The sequence below is a fragment of the Pelobates fuscus genome, chromosome 10 (genome assembly GCF_036172605.1).
Source record: "Pelobates fuscus isolate aPelFus1 chromosome 10, aPelFus1.pri, whole genome shotgun sequence".
In the NCBI taxonomy this organism is placed as follows: Eukaryota; Metazoa; Chordata; class Amphibia; order Anura; family Pelobatidae; genus Pelobates; species Pelobates fuscus.
This window is the reverse complement of record NC_086326.1, coordinates 146,420,814-146,436,199: the sequence shown is the minus strand read 5'-3', so window position 1 is coordinate 146,436,199 and position 15,386 is coordinate 146,420,814. Positions and strand designations below refer to the sequence as shown.

Below are 15,386 nucleotides of genomic sequence, written 5' to 3'. Positions count from 1 at the left end.
CCGTCAGCAGAGCTGTGTACCCAGAGGGGAGACAGTCGGTCTCCCCCTCCCACAACCAGGCTCCAATCAGGCTACTTCAGTGGTAGCGCTGGCACCAGGGCAGAGTACCGCTGGTCTCTGCCCACTCAGCAACCCACCAAGGCAGTCTACCAGCTCCCCGCACAGCCGTGGTGATGAACCTGGACCTGGACAAGCTGCTACTTTATCCAGGTGGAGTAAACATTTATTGTGGGTGGGAGGTACTGCTGTTTGTGCTTCGTGGGTGGGTTGCTGGACTAACCAGGGCACTGACCGGCAGGAGGTCAGATACCCTGTTAGTCTGGGGGGCAAAGGGGAGAAGTGTGGCGAAACCGACCTCGCCACGTGTCCTTGGAGGGGGCTGCTTGCCCGCCTCTTGCCTTTGGACTATGGACCAGACTTTATGTGAATGTGTTAACCCAGATAGCCATGCCATGGAGCCTATTCATATAATGAAAGACTATGGGAAAGACTTTAGCTCCATGGCAGTTGTACTGTGTGAATAGGATCTGCGCGCTATTCGGTAGTTTTGTGCGCTCAGATCCCAGCTATCTGGGGATATGTGAAATGTCTGTGTGTTATGGATAAAAAGTAACTTTCTGTATTTTAAAGTGTTTTATGTCTTTCTGTAACCATGTGGTTAATGGAGTCTGCTTCTAGCCCTGGATAATTGGATTACTTCCCTCTTTGTCTCTAGGATAGAGGCCTATGTAAAACCTGTCTAAACCGGTTTGCCATGCGGCTAGTAAGGGACAAAAGATACTTTTAGTAACTTTTGAACCCCTGGTCGGATTCATGCCATTTTTTAATATGTTGTTCCCCTGAATGGATTGATTGTGGATATGTATTTTTATGTGAATGTGATGTATGGTTTTAGAGTTATGAAAGTTGTGTAAAAAGTATATTTTAAACTGTATGCATAATGGGATTATGTGTCACACTAAGGGGAGGGGATGTGTGGGTTGCACCCGTGATACTATTGGTCATTTTATGCCTCCCTTGGGTGTGGCCTGTATGTGTGAGATGGAAATAAAAGCCAGGCTGGATGAGCCAGTCCAGAGTTCCTGCTTTACCCTCAAAGTGAAGTGTCGTCTCATTATTGGGGGAAGGATTTATTGCATGCTGTTCCAGTTTGACTGCTAGGAGTGCAAACCTATTCGTATGGTTCCTATTCAACTGTCTACAGCATTCAGAGGCTTGAGAGGATTCATATGCTTCTCAGATTCGGTGATTGTGGTGTCTGCCAGAGTGCTTGGAGTCCTCAGGAAACGCTAGGAGCATCCTTTAACGGAGGTACCCAGTCAGGGTGCCAGGCGATCCGTTACACGTCTTTCTCTTTATGGCTGTATGTAATAATGTTGTTCATAAGTTGGAATATAAAATTACTTCTCAATTCCTTGGAATGTTTACATGTCTCATATCTCCGCAACCTTGGCTGGAAACTCCAGACTCAAAAAATAGTTATGCTGTTATAATTCCTGATTTTCAATCAACAGCTAGCGTAACTGACAATATGGAAATTATCACTGTTTTATAAAGCTTTTCATATATAGTGGACATTAGAATCCAGAACGCAGTAATGGAATAATTAAAAATCCTGTCTGTTGCATGAATGTTTTCATTAAGCCATAACGCAATTTTCTTTGCATTCTTGGAATTAGACTACGAATTCTATTAGTAATATAATAGCAAGTATTGCTATCATCGCTCTGTCTTATCACTTTTCTTTTGACAACATTTGGCATTAATCTTTTTCCTGCGCATGCATATTAAGCAGCTACAAAGAGAACATATCCCCCTGCCTGCAATCCACTGTCCTGGAACTAATGGACCATGCTGTGCTGGTGTATTAGGCATATTAGGGAGTTTACCAAATATGTAAATTTGTTCTCTTATGATTATAGGAGCCACAATTTCAGCTTTGTATGCTAATGACAATGTACCTGGCACCTGAACTCAAAGTGCCTTGTACAAGTTCAAATTTAAAATCATCTCTTCATGATGAAGATCTCTCTCTGAGTCTGGGCTACAAATAGCTCAATAAATTCTTAATATTTCAAGACTTGTGCCATGACAAAGTATTGTGTCTTCTCTTACGTATAAGAGGTTACCTAGTGTGGCGAAACCAACCTCGCCACTGTGAACTGGAGGAGCCTGGTTGCACGCCTGCTGCCTTTAGATTATGGACCGGCAGCTAAAGGGTTAATTTTGCTGTGCAGAAGGATTTATTTCTCCCTTCCTGCACAGCAGTTCGGTAGATTCCATCTACCGAACAAACAGCCGTTTACCAACCTCCCCAGAGCCGTGGGAAGCCGGCCGGCGTTGTTAATTGGCCACCCAGAAGCTGGAGTGTGCTGCCAATTTACCTCCCTGAAGCAGCGGTTAACCGCAGCTTAATTGCTTGTTACTGGGTGGCCGCTGTTACACTTAGCGGCCGCTAGGTGGCGGTGTTCTGGAGCTTCCCGGGCAGCCAGCGCTTTTCTGCCCGGCTTTCATGCACCAAAATCGGACACGTTTACGTGCAGGCACCGCTGAACCTCCAGCCCCTGGTTCTAATTCATATGGATTTGGTGAATGCAGGGAAATTCGGTATTTTATGTTTTATGTGAATGTTTTAACCCAGATAGCAATGCCATGGAGCCTGTTCGTATAATTAAAGACTTTAGCTCCATGGCCATTAAACTGTATTCGGGTGGTCTGAGTGCCATTCACCTAATAATGTGCACCCAGACCTGAGCTATCTGGGGATATGTTACATGTCTGTGTTTTATGTATAAAATGTGTCTTTATGTATTTTAAAGTGATATACTGTTTCTGTGTCACCATGTGTATAATGGAGTCTTGCCTTTGTCCTGGGAGTTAATTGAATTACTTAATTAATTATCTCCAGGACAGAGAGGAGGAAACCAGGATGCATTGTGGGAAAGTATTGTGGCTGTGTGTACGAAAGTGATACATGTCTGTCTGCTGTTTCAGTCTCCCATTTGGTCCCTTAGGGGAGTGTCCACCAGGTGGGAGACCTGCATAAATACTGGGCAGGTAGCCCTCAGTAAAACAGATTCTGCTTGACCCTCAAACCGATGTGTCGTCTAGTTTTTGGGGGAATTGGATTGTATGCTGACTGCCAGGAGTGTAAGCGGATTGCATGCTTTTCCTGTTCGGCTGATTCCAGGGTTCGTGTGTTTCCAGTTTGGAAGTTGGTGAACTCGTACAGTTTGGAATTCGGGAGATTGGTGATTGCTCTAGGTGCTGGTCTATGAAAAAGGGGATTATCGTCTAAACGGATTTTATCCCTTTGTGAGCGAAACGGTCCGCAACACCTAGGTATTTATTATTTTATAGTTAAAGCTTCCAAGTACAAGTCCCTTTGTGATCGCCAATTGTAACCGCGGCTGGTTCCCTTATTTACCACTATAATGTCTTAAAGCATAGAACTTAGTAGGGCTAACCATACAGATATCTTAGCCATAATTTGATATAGTTAGTGTAAGAGATCCTCTATTTAACATATATAAATAATTGAGAATACAATGTAAAATAAGGATCGTCGTGGAAGCAATAGTTTTGTCTTTTAGATATTTATTATCTAAAAATGTAAATATAGACATATAAAATCCATTATAGCAGAGTTTATAAGATTAAACTAAATGCTTGCAAATATCATTAATATTTTTTTTAAGATTGAGCAGCGTCTGTCTCCAAGTCTCTCCTCTGTCTCTTAACATTTAAAAGTACACCTATTTACCTGGCAACCATGGGAAATTTATACCAATGAATAATTCCAGATAAACTAACAATCGCGAGCTGCGGCTTGGCGTGCTTGTGCCTGCCGAGCGCCCTGCCGAGCATAATACCCCCCCTCCTATAACTACCCCCCCCTCAACCCGTAACCCATACCCTACCCCACTCCCTATAAGAACGATCACTCAGTACATCAGCTTGGTTAACATACCAGACTAGCAAAGCAACCTCGACTGGGTGGACACGGACGCAACGACGTAGGCGGCGAGAGGTCACTGTGTAACAGTAACTAGAACTGGGCTGAGAACCACCTCATAAACACAGGGACTCCTCGCCCACCGACTGAAACTCAGACCCGCACAATGTTAACCGGTCCACATGTTGTGAAATTAAGTACTGAATTTCCATGACCTTACCAATATTCATGTTTTTGTTTATGTATAAGTTCAATACTTGGGCTACCAACGCCCGGATAAAAGAAAATCAGCGCCGAGCGGCACAATAATTAACATTTGTATTTGACATCATTATGTACATTCCGTTTAAAGCACTGTATAACATGTCTATAAAAGGCCCCTGCGTGGGCCACCTAATGTCTTTTACTGCCGTTCCGCATGCTGAAACAAAAATAAAGAAATAAAAAAAAAAAAAGTACACCTATTTATACCTTAGGTGTCTTCATTTTAGGGTCAGCGTAGTTCATATGAAAAAGTAACACTTCTTTTACTTTATTCATTTCAGGACCTCCCTTAACTTGGCAAAAATACAAGTCCATAACTAAAGGGTGTATACGTCATTGAAATTTTCCTGACTTGGTTCAAGATGGCATTTTAAAGTCTAAACATCCTTATCTACTAAGGTTGCCACAGTATATTGTGTACTGAAAGAGTCGTAGCATAGCCTTGAAGCTTGTTTATGCATTATTGTCATTGTAATTCGTCTGGGACAAAATGGCGTAAACATAAATATGCACTGAGGTTATTGCTTAAAGAAACATCTATGAAAAACATGTTCCATTTCTAACACCTTGTCAATTTGCAATATCTCTTAAAGACAAAGTACACAGTTTAGGAAATACAACATTTCATCCTAAAACTTGTAATATTAGATTTGCCCATAACAGAGACACATGAGGACACTGGAGATGAGACACGTGTGGACACAGAGTATGAGACACATGGGCACCCTGGGGGGCTGTTTAATGCATAGACAAGCTTGCCTAACCGGATTATAAAAATGAGGCTGCCTGGTGACATATGTACTATTGCTGTGACTCCTTTTTTCTGCATTGTATTCCACTATTATAGAACAAACTAAAATCAACAAAACAAAATTAATGAGTGAGAACAAAAGCAATACATGAATAATTACTATACCTCAATAAAAGAAAGATTGGCAAAAATACAATAAAAGAAACACGTTTAATGATTTTATTCTCACTTAATTTATTCTCGATTTTTTGTATAATTAATAAATCATTAATAAAAATTATATTTTAAATATAATTTTTATGTGGAATAATCCATTAAACTTTCTATGTGGCTCTTGAATATTTCTAAATTTTACCATGAGGCTCTAACAAGTATGAAGTTTGGCCACCCCTGGTATTTTGTTTTACCCCCTTCTCTTCCAAAGGCAAATTTGTAGGTGGACGGGCACACGGCGCAGTAGTGCAGGGTAGCATTCAATGGTTCTTATTTCCAAATAATGTATTAATTGGAGTGTAGCATTGAACAATGAAACATTTCAGACATTTTTAACAAGAAATAATTTTTTCTCTTGTGTGAATCCTCTGATGTGTCTTAAGATTTGTCAATTGACTGAAACATTTCCCACATTAAGAACATGAAAATGGTTTCTCTCCTGTGTGAATCCTTTGATGTTTGTTACGAGTGGAAGACTCTCGGAAACATTTTCCACATTCTGAACATGAAAATGGTTTCTCTCCGGTGTGAATCCTTTGATGTTTGTTAAGAGTGGAAGAGTGGCTGAAACGTTTTCCACATTCTGAACATGAAAATGGTTTCTCTCCTGTGTGAATCCTTTGATGTGTCTTAAGAGCGGACATTCGATTAAAACATTTCCCACATTCAGAACACGAATATGATTTCTCTCCTGTGTGAATCCTTTGATGTTTCTTAAGATATGACATTAGATTAAAACATTTCCCACATTCAGAACACGAATATGATTTCTCTCCTGTGTGAATCATTTGATGTTTCTTAAGAGATGACATTCGATTAAAACATTTCCCACATTCAGAACATGAAAATGGTTTCTCTCCTGTGTGAGTCATTTGATGTCTCTCAAGAAATATCAAGTGAGCAAAACATTTCTCACATTCAGAACATGAATAATATTTCTTTCCAGTGTGAATCCTTAGATGAGCCTTAAGATTAGAAGAGTGACTGAAACTTTTTCCGCACTCTGAACATGAATATGGTTTCTCTCCGGTATGAATCCTTTGATGTGAGTTACGAGTGGAAGAGTCTCTGAAACGTTTTCCACATTCTGAACATGAAAATGATTTCTCTCCTGTGTGAATCATTTGATGTTTGTTACGAGTGGAAGAGTTTCTGAAACATTTTCCACATTCTGAACATGAAAATGGTTTCTCTCCTGTGTGAATCCTTTGATGTGCCTTAAGAGCGGACATTTGAACAAAACATTTCCCACATTCAGAACATGAATATTTCTCTCCTGTGTGAGACTTTAGATGTGTCTTAAGATTGGAAGAGTCATTGAAAAACTTTCCACATTCTGAACATGAAAATGGTTTCTCTCCTGTATGAATCCTTTGATGTACCTTAAGAGATATCAAGTGAGCAAAACATTTCTCACATTCAGAACATGAAAATGGTTTCTCTCCTGTGTGAGTCCTTTGATGTATCTCAAGAGATATCAAGTGAGCAAAACATTTCTCACATTCAGAACATGAATAAGATTTCTCTCCAGTGTGAATCTTTAGATGAGCCTTAAGATTATAAGAGTGACTGAAACATTTTCCGCATTCTGAACAGGAAAATGATTTATCTCCCGTGTGAATCTTCATATGTTTATTGTGATTTGATGTTTCTTCTCCTGTATGAATCTTTACATGTTTAATATCTGAAGTTTCAGTGAAGCATTTTCTACATTCAGAAGAGTTTTGTATTTCAGTATGACAAGTAGGGGTAAGAAGGTCTAAGTTGGTGAAATTTCCATCCTCATATGATGCTGATTCCTCCTTAATAAGAGTAGATGAATATTCTGTCTGTGTATGTTCTGTGGGTGCATAAATGTCTATGTCTCCGGGAATTTCTTCTTTGTTTGATACGGATTCCTTATTTGATGTATAGTCATTCTGTTTATCTCCTATGGGTGTATAAACCTTGATACTGGAAAGAGTGCTGATTTCACATGAGGCTGATTCTACCTTAATAAGGTCAGGTGGATATTCTGTCTGTCTATGGTCTGCGCCTGTATAAATATCAGTGTTTATAGGAATTTGTTTTTCATTTGATGCAGATTCACATTTAGTTGTATAGTTCATTTGTGCATCTCCCTTGGTTGTGCAAATGGAAGCTTCAACAAGATTTCCATCTTGCCATGAGACCGATTCCTCCTTAATATGAGTAGATGTATATTCTATCTCTGCATCTTCTGTGGGTGTATAGACGTCTGTGTGAGTTACTTCTTCCCATGAGACGGATTCCTCCTTAATATGAATGGATGGATCTTCAGTCTCTATATTTTCTATGGGGGTATTAATTTCTTGGACATTTACTTCCTCGGATTCTGTAGTTTCATGACTCAAAGATTTACTGCTTGGTGTACAGACTGCCACACAGTTTATTTTTTGATCACTTGTGATTTCGTTATCTTTGGTTATATAATCCGGAGAAGAAACTGAAGTGTACAATCCACTGATTTCATTTCTGTTTATGGAACCATCTACGGGAAAGAAAACACTTTAGATTAGAACATTTTCTTAATTGCTGTGGACTTACCAGGCTAGCTATAGATGTCTCAGGTGGTTACTAAAGCAGTGATCTCTCTTCCTGTTTTGTTTTAATGTTATTTTACGGAGACAATATAATGCATCACAATGGCATTGTGAATGAAAAGCAGGTACAATAACATGCAATAAGGACATTACACATGTGTAACGTAACCGTGGCTTTATAATTTAAAACTAGATATATAGGGTACTGCATAGGGAGTCTCTACACTGGAAAAAAGAGAAGTATAACCTTTTCCTAACAAATTTTATTGCAGGTTGGGTGCCCTACAATTTAAATAGGATCTAGGGCATCCATGACGGAATATATAGGACATCCATGATGGAAAAATTCCTTCATAAATGGTTTAGGAATAATAAAGTTGTCATTGTTATCCCAGGTCCTGTTTCTGTAACGGATGGTTAAGTTATGTTAGGTTTTGCTCTCCACTTGTGTTTTACTATATCAATTGATAGACTTATATAAACTGAAGACAAGCATAGCCCTGGATCATGCAGAGGCACAGGTTAGATTTGTAACGGAATTCTCCATTACATTGGTACTTGGAGAGGTCAGCCTTCTTCCCACCGACTAGAGGCCTGCTCTGGAATGGGTTTCTGCTTTGGGGAGGCAGGTACATGGGGGCCATTTGGACTACTTCCCCCCTGGTTTGGGTTTTCAAGTTGGGATATCCTTGTTTTAAAAGGTTATTATTTCAGACTCTCCATTGCCCTCTGTTGGTGGAAACTGGGAAATTCAATGTTTTGTAGAATTACAATATGCAAATTAGAAAAGTGCAAAAAAAAATCCCCCCCCCCGTAATTTGGCAAATTAGAATTGTTATATATTTGAGAAATTATTATGTTGCTTGTTCTTCACTTTATGTATGTTTATATTTTTATGGTTGTCATTACATGTTTAAGGACAACTTCCCAAAGGCTATTCCTAGTTCAAATAAATTACTGTATGTTCGTTCCAAAAGGAACGGAGTGTCCCGTGTGGATTTTAGGGATTCTAGTAACAGAATCTTCGGACTTGTTGGCTGGCTGCATGATCCTTTTAGCCTGGGACAATTCAAAAAGAGAACTAGGCCAGAGGACTGCAAGTGTCTTTGTAAAGTCAGGAGCAATCACTATAAGCAGAGATGTTGATACCGGCTTGTGGAACTGAAGAGGCAGAGGGGACCTTTGCGTCTGCATGATCCAGGGCTATGCTTTAGTCTTCCCACTGTTTATTTTCTATAACTTTGCAGCCTGTAAAGACTTTTCTTCCCTTTTTTGAACTTCTAAATTAATGTAATGATATTAAATGAATGATTTATGATATAAAATAAAGCATAATGAGACACCACTAGGGGCAGTGTGTAGGCCATTCTACGGTTTCCTTAAGCCATGTGCTTCTGGCAGTGATGTCACAGGCCAGCCTACTTAAAGAATACAATGAATAAAAAACAGATGTAGGAGGGATTCAGTCTCTCTTTTGCTCTCCCCATGACTGCCTAAGAATGTAGAAGCGGAATGTTTAGCCCCAGCCCCACAGGCCGGAGCTAAGTTTGTTCATGTTCTGTATTGTGCACACAATGTTATAGTGAATGCTCAACTGCCATGGGCTAGTTTGGTGAGGCATGCAGTTTTACAAAAATAGGGTGCTAGCAGGGAAAAACTGGTATATGACATAAAATAATATCCAAGCACACCAATAGTTAGTGCAGAAAAAGGATTTTAACGCTGTTATATGCTTGATAACAAAGTGCAAAACAGAGACACAAGAAAGTATCAATAGACATGTTTTGTATTGTACCATATTAATCCATTGTTACAGCTAGCATGATAGCTTTTTGTAAGCAATTTGTTGTTTTGTATAATTATTGTAGTAAATTGATATCCTGATAGCATCTGCTTACTTATTATATTTAATATACACTTAATTTGTCAATCTTTCTTTTATTGAGGCATTTGTTAAATGGGGTACAGAATAAAGAGGGGGTGTACGGTTTTCATACAGCTTGGGGTCACGTCAATACAGTACATCATCTCTCATGAGGAACTGCCTCATTTTATATTTTTTAAAGCATTCGATAAGATTACTAACAAGAGTAAAGCATTTATAATAAAGTAGAGAGCCTTAAGCAGTTCACTAAAGCCTCTCTATAACGTCAAAATAAAGGACATAAACGCAACTTGGATGGGTCATGTAAAATATGCTAAACATTGTTAAAAATAAGGTTGCTTAGGTGATAGTTAAGATTAGATTACATGCTGGACAGGGTTCAACTGCGATTACTTGTGTTGTGTCTGTTTGGGTACATGCTAGGTATCATGCAATCGGCCCTGTGGAAATGCTAGTCGATTACATAGAAGGTACACATGTTTATAGTATTGGCCCTGGGAGTCAGGTCTGTAGTTACATATTCTGCACTGTTTATGCTAGCATGCATACATGTCTAGAGTAGAACTCTATTTTGTCAGTGAATTCTAGAACAATAGCTGGTAGAGCTTTAAGTACTGGAACTGACATCTTGGTGCTTATAAGTGGTGTAAAACACGCTAGGACAATTTGCGTGGTGTAAGACTAGTAAGTCAAGGGAAGGGGAGCAAAAGATAAAAACTAAACATAACCAAAGAGCAATGAAGAGGGAGACAGAGACTGTGCCTGCATGGGTGAGACAGTTAAACACAGGTTTCTAGTCTGAACTATATAACTCATATCATTGTGAGCATAAAGCAGTTGTAGAGAGAGCCTGTTTTGCCTATGCATGTTAGTTATAGCATCTGGATCAATCAGTGCATACCGACATTTGAGTGCCAAAAGTGTCCAGCGCAGAGAGGAGGACCAAATATATGACTAACTGCAGGGTTACTCTTCAGAAAAAAGACTCTGAACATAGATGGAAATATGCAGTGTGTCACAAGAGTGGACAGCTTAATGGGTGATATAGGTAAAAAAGAGAGGATGGTAGAATAGGAGCCACCCCACTTCTAATACTGTCTATAGATAGGGCATAGTCCCATATAGCAAGCTTTGGCCCATATAGCAAGCTTTCCGTTCCCCGACCCAGCAGATCCTCCATCCGCTCTGTCTTCTGGCTTTGTGTGAGTTGCATTCACCGAGTGTGTTCTGTGCTGCTGTGTCTTCCCATGATGCAGCTTTAATTGGAGCCTCCGGGGACTCCAAGGTCGGCGAGGGGAAGGAATAGTGCCAGCTGTTTGCCGAGGCCTCCCCTTCAGTAGTGGTCCCCTCTCCGGCGCCATACACCCTGCTGGGACTGGCAGCTGAGGTAAGGCAAGCGCCAGCAGTGCCGATGTTATGCTTTGCGTCTTTGTAGGGAGATTGTGGCAGTATCCTGATGGCGTCAGAGCTCGGAGACAGACTTTATGTATAGGGTGAGTAATCGGCCGCCATCTTGGGTGTGCCTCGAGGGCCGGTGTCTTGTTGTAGTGTTCAAGATTTGGAGCTTGTGCCGGGTAGCTTGCTCACAGCTCCCCTGCTTGTTTTGTCATCAGACCCGCTGTGAGGGTTCCCGCCGGGGTCAGTGGCGGCCCTGAGCTCTAATGGACTCCGTGGTGCAGGAGCAGTAGGTGAGGTGCCTTGGGTCACCGCCATTTTGCACAGTAGGCCTTGGGTGTTAGGCTCCTCATAGCTCGAATTCTCCCCAGTGGGGACCGGGATGACCCCCCTGGTCCAAAGGGGGGGGTGAACGGGACCGGCTGGCGACTCAGGAAGTCAGCGTGTGGCAGTTGGAGAGGGAGGCATGGTGGCGGCCGTCCACCTCGCTCCTCTCTTGAGTAGGCCGCAGCCCCCAAAGCTTCGTGCCCCCTCCAGGGGGTCTGAAACTCCCGATCTCAAGGTCTGCTACCCCTGCCGTGGCTGCGTGGGTATCTCGTGGGTTTGTTTTGGGTCAGTATCTTCTGAGTGCAGCCTAAGAGGCCAGATTTCTCCGGAGCCTCTCCTGCATGCGACCGGTCAGCATGGCGGTCCGGCCCCACCCCCCTTAATATACACTTAATATCACAACGTTTCGTGTATTTTCTATCCACATATTCGACTATAATACCAAGAACTTTAAAAAAAAATATTAGTGTTATTAATTGCTTAATTATATATCAATTAAAAGATTTATATTTATCTCTAAGTCACGGCCCCAATATTTAACGTTAGCACTTCATGTGGATTATTTCTGCATTTCACTCGGGGGTTCACTAGCTCTGTCTAGCTATCCCTGGGTTATCTGAATACACTTGCCTTCAGGCTCTCTCTACCCTATTTCTCTTACCATTTTAGCAATATTTAGTGAATCAGACACTGTTCAGGTGTTGCGCATAATAGTTTTTTTCATGCAATTAGTTATGCAAATTTATGGAACTTTGTTGCATGATCACTTCCTGTTTTGCACCCTATATAATTTGCTTTATGTTTATGTAAGGCTGTCTTGAAAAAAGTCGACGAGGGAGTGAAACGTCGACCTTAATGTGTGCCACTGTTACACAATAAATGACACCTTTTCCCAATAAAAGAATATTGATTGCACAAAATACAAAGTCCTCTGAGTGCATTTTCTGGGAAAGTATATTTATTCCTCCTTTCACAACAACTCCTGACGAACATGCTGACGTGTCCACCTATGCCTCGTTTCCACTGAGCGGAACAGTTCGGGTCGGTACAGTTTGGAGGGATTAGAATGGTCCGGTATATTTAGGTGAGCGTTTCCACTGCAAGTCGGACCGGCAGAGGCCATACGTGGTTTTAAAAAAATGCGTAACGCGGCGTCAGATTAGTGCGGAAAAAAAACCTGTGTCCTCTAACGATTTCTTTTTTTTCCAATCCAATATTTTCCAATCTCCCCCACCTTCAAACTTATACAGCACTAAGTATAGTATTGGTGTATTTATTTATCAATATCATATTTTATAATATCTCCATTTCTATTTTTTATGTTTTTTTTCCCCCTTCTGTGCATTTTGTGTATAGAGTAGGTTATTTGCATTCAATACAATATTCCTTCGTATTCATGAATTGCGGTTATTTGCGTGTTTGTCATATGACATACTACAGAATGTGGAACGACAAATAAAAACGTATCTGCCAATCAGTGGAATGTATCATATGACGCCAGTAGCTCTGCCCTAACCGAACCGTCCCATTTTCTATGGCCCTACATCTGAAGCAGGACCCTGAATGGAGCGGTACGGTTCGCTTGTATGGACCGCTTTCATAATGGAAACACCCAAAATAGCTAACCGTACCGAACCGATCCGCTCAGTGGAAACGAGGCACTATAGTCCATCAGAGAATATGCAGCCGTCACTGCAGAATAATATTTTAGGTGAGACGGTCAACCAGACAATCGATTAGACTGAGCAATATCTTGGCCAATATTCAGAGTGTTTTATAACCAGAAAAGAGACATGGTATCCCACCAGTGTCCCTGAATTAAAACAATTCTGGCCATTTATAATTCGAATAAGGATTATAAAGAAGACGAATATTAGTCAATAAAATCCTATATGCAATACCCTAATTACTCTAATGGAGAGTCCTAATTAATCCATAACAATGAACCGACCCAGATAGGAAATGCTGCTATAGTTTATGGACTTTAATGACAACACTAAGTGCCTGTAGGAAGGTCATCCACAGTATGATATTTAAAAAGGAACACTTTATCGTTAGGTTTGTATACCTAATGCTAAAGTGCCCCCGTTTTTGGTATATATAGGTCTCCCCCTTTTTCCAATAAATGTAATAAAATAAAGCTTTTCTCCAGCGATTAAACTCCCTCTGCGCTGCTCATCTCTCTGCTTGGTCATCGAGGAGGCATGGCCTTCTCCAGCAATGACCCAGTACAATATTTCTAATAGAGGAGTATTGGAGACGCGATGTGCATGCCCAGAGTTACACACAAGCATTTATGTCTTCATAGGAAGTTAAAATAGTGATAAAAGTTCACAATTAACTTTATTCCTGAATTTGTGAAACCACACAATAATAGTAAGTCCGGGGTTTGAAACTACTTTGCATGCTGCCAGGAGAGCACTTTTTGGAAGGATGGTGCCTGAGATTAAGGGGAACAAACGCTACCTAAGAGCCAGGTGGAGGACCCCATATTGCAGATGCAGGAGCTCTTGAAAGTTGACCGGCAAAAGCACCAAACGCCCTGGAACTATTTTGGGCATAGGACAACGTGTGCGGCCGTTTGGAACTTTAACACGGTGGCGTTTCCCCTACACTGCATGGATCTAAGCGCTATTTGGACAACTTGGGCTCTCTCTTCCTGGGAGATAATTAGCTTACCAGTATTTAACTCAATTATCGCCCAGGGTCTGTGCATAAAAGGCTGAGTTTTGCTCTTTAAAATCAGTTGACTCCCAGAACTATGTGTCGTCTGGTTGCTGGGGGGGGGGGGGGGGGGGGGGGAAGAGGATATTGGATTATTACAGTGCTTCTTTCAGCTTCGAGGAAAGAATAGCGGAGATACCTAGTCGTGGTATTGGAGCTCCGCTACAGCAGCCATCTAGGATCTCACGTGACCGCGAGATTTATGGCGGTCATTTTGGGGCTTAACCAGCATTTTGGTCCCCCGGAAGCCTCCATTCTCTCCCCCATGGCACTTTCTCGGCTGGAAATCTCCCTCTACAAGTACTGCTACTCACTGGCATTATTTTACTGTTTTATTTAGCTCTGTCACACAGCCATTGAATACAGGGGTGAGCCAACTTTTGTTTCTGACAATTTGCTCTGTAATTTAAGGATATGAGTGACCCCCCTGGTGTAAAACTTTAGTTTGCCGCCAAGTTACTACTGCACAGTTATCCATACTATAATTTTCCTGGGTATTTGGGTTGAGCTCCCTAAATCACAATTATCTTAATCCAGCCCCAGGCTAAACTAAGTGATACTTATTTTAAAATGTCGTTTAGCATGTGTGTAGGAAAGGGGGTTAAAGAATAATGCCAATAGTACATTACCATATATACTCGAGTATAAGTCAAGTTTTTCTGCACATTTTTTACATTGCCATAATACAGACCAGGACCGCCAGGCTCATTACAAGCCCGGCGGTCCTGTTTGGGGCTGGCAGCAAGCTGTTACATACCTTTGCAGCAGGTCCGATCAGCTCCCTTCACCTCCGTGCAGCTCCCCTGTCAGCTTCCAGTGTAAATCTTGCGACACCCGCGGCTGTCAGAGCATTGCCATGGGTAACCGTGGCAATGCGGCACGCAGACCGCGAGATTTACACTGGGAGCTGACAGGGGAGCTGCACAGAGGTGAAGGGAGCTGACCTGCACAGCCCATGCCACTGGACCATGAGGGATTAAGATAGGGAGGGGGGGGCTGCTAACCCCCTTAATCCCTAATGGTCCGCCCTCCCCCCCCCCAAAGCAGGGAGGGGGGACAAAAATAAATATTAAATAAAATAAATATTAAAAATAATAAAAATTATATAGAAGCATGCACAAGAATTGAGACCCCCCTTGATTTAGATGTGTGTGTGGAGTGGTACTGTGTAGGATATTCTCTAATAGCAAAACTAGGTACTCGGTTGTGAACGAAATGTGTCTCCTGCACACATATAATATCTGAGTGTAGCGGAGAGCCGATCTTGCACAGCTATTCTCCACCAGACATCCCAGTGAGGCTCAGGAACAA

The 15,386-nt window shown here is 41.5% G+C and overlaps 1 protein-coding gene and 1 pseudogene across 1 annotated transcript in view; one reads left to right on the top strand and one right to left on the bottom strand.

Moving 5' to 3' along the window:
- The window catches only part of LOC134575157 (zinc finger protein 665-like), a 400,405-nt gene that overhangs the window by 231,265 nt on the left and 153,754 nt on the right, over positions 1 to 15,386 (top strand). The window lies entirely within an intron of this gene.
- The window catches only part of LOC134575172 (oocyte zinc finger protein XlCOF6-like), a 29,317-nt pseudogene continuing 19,211 nt past the window's right edge, over positions 5,281 to 15,386 (bottom strand).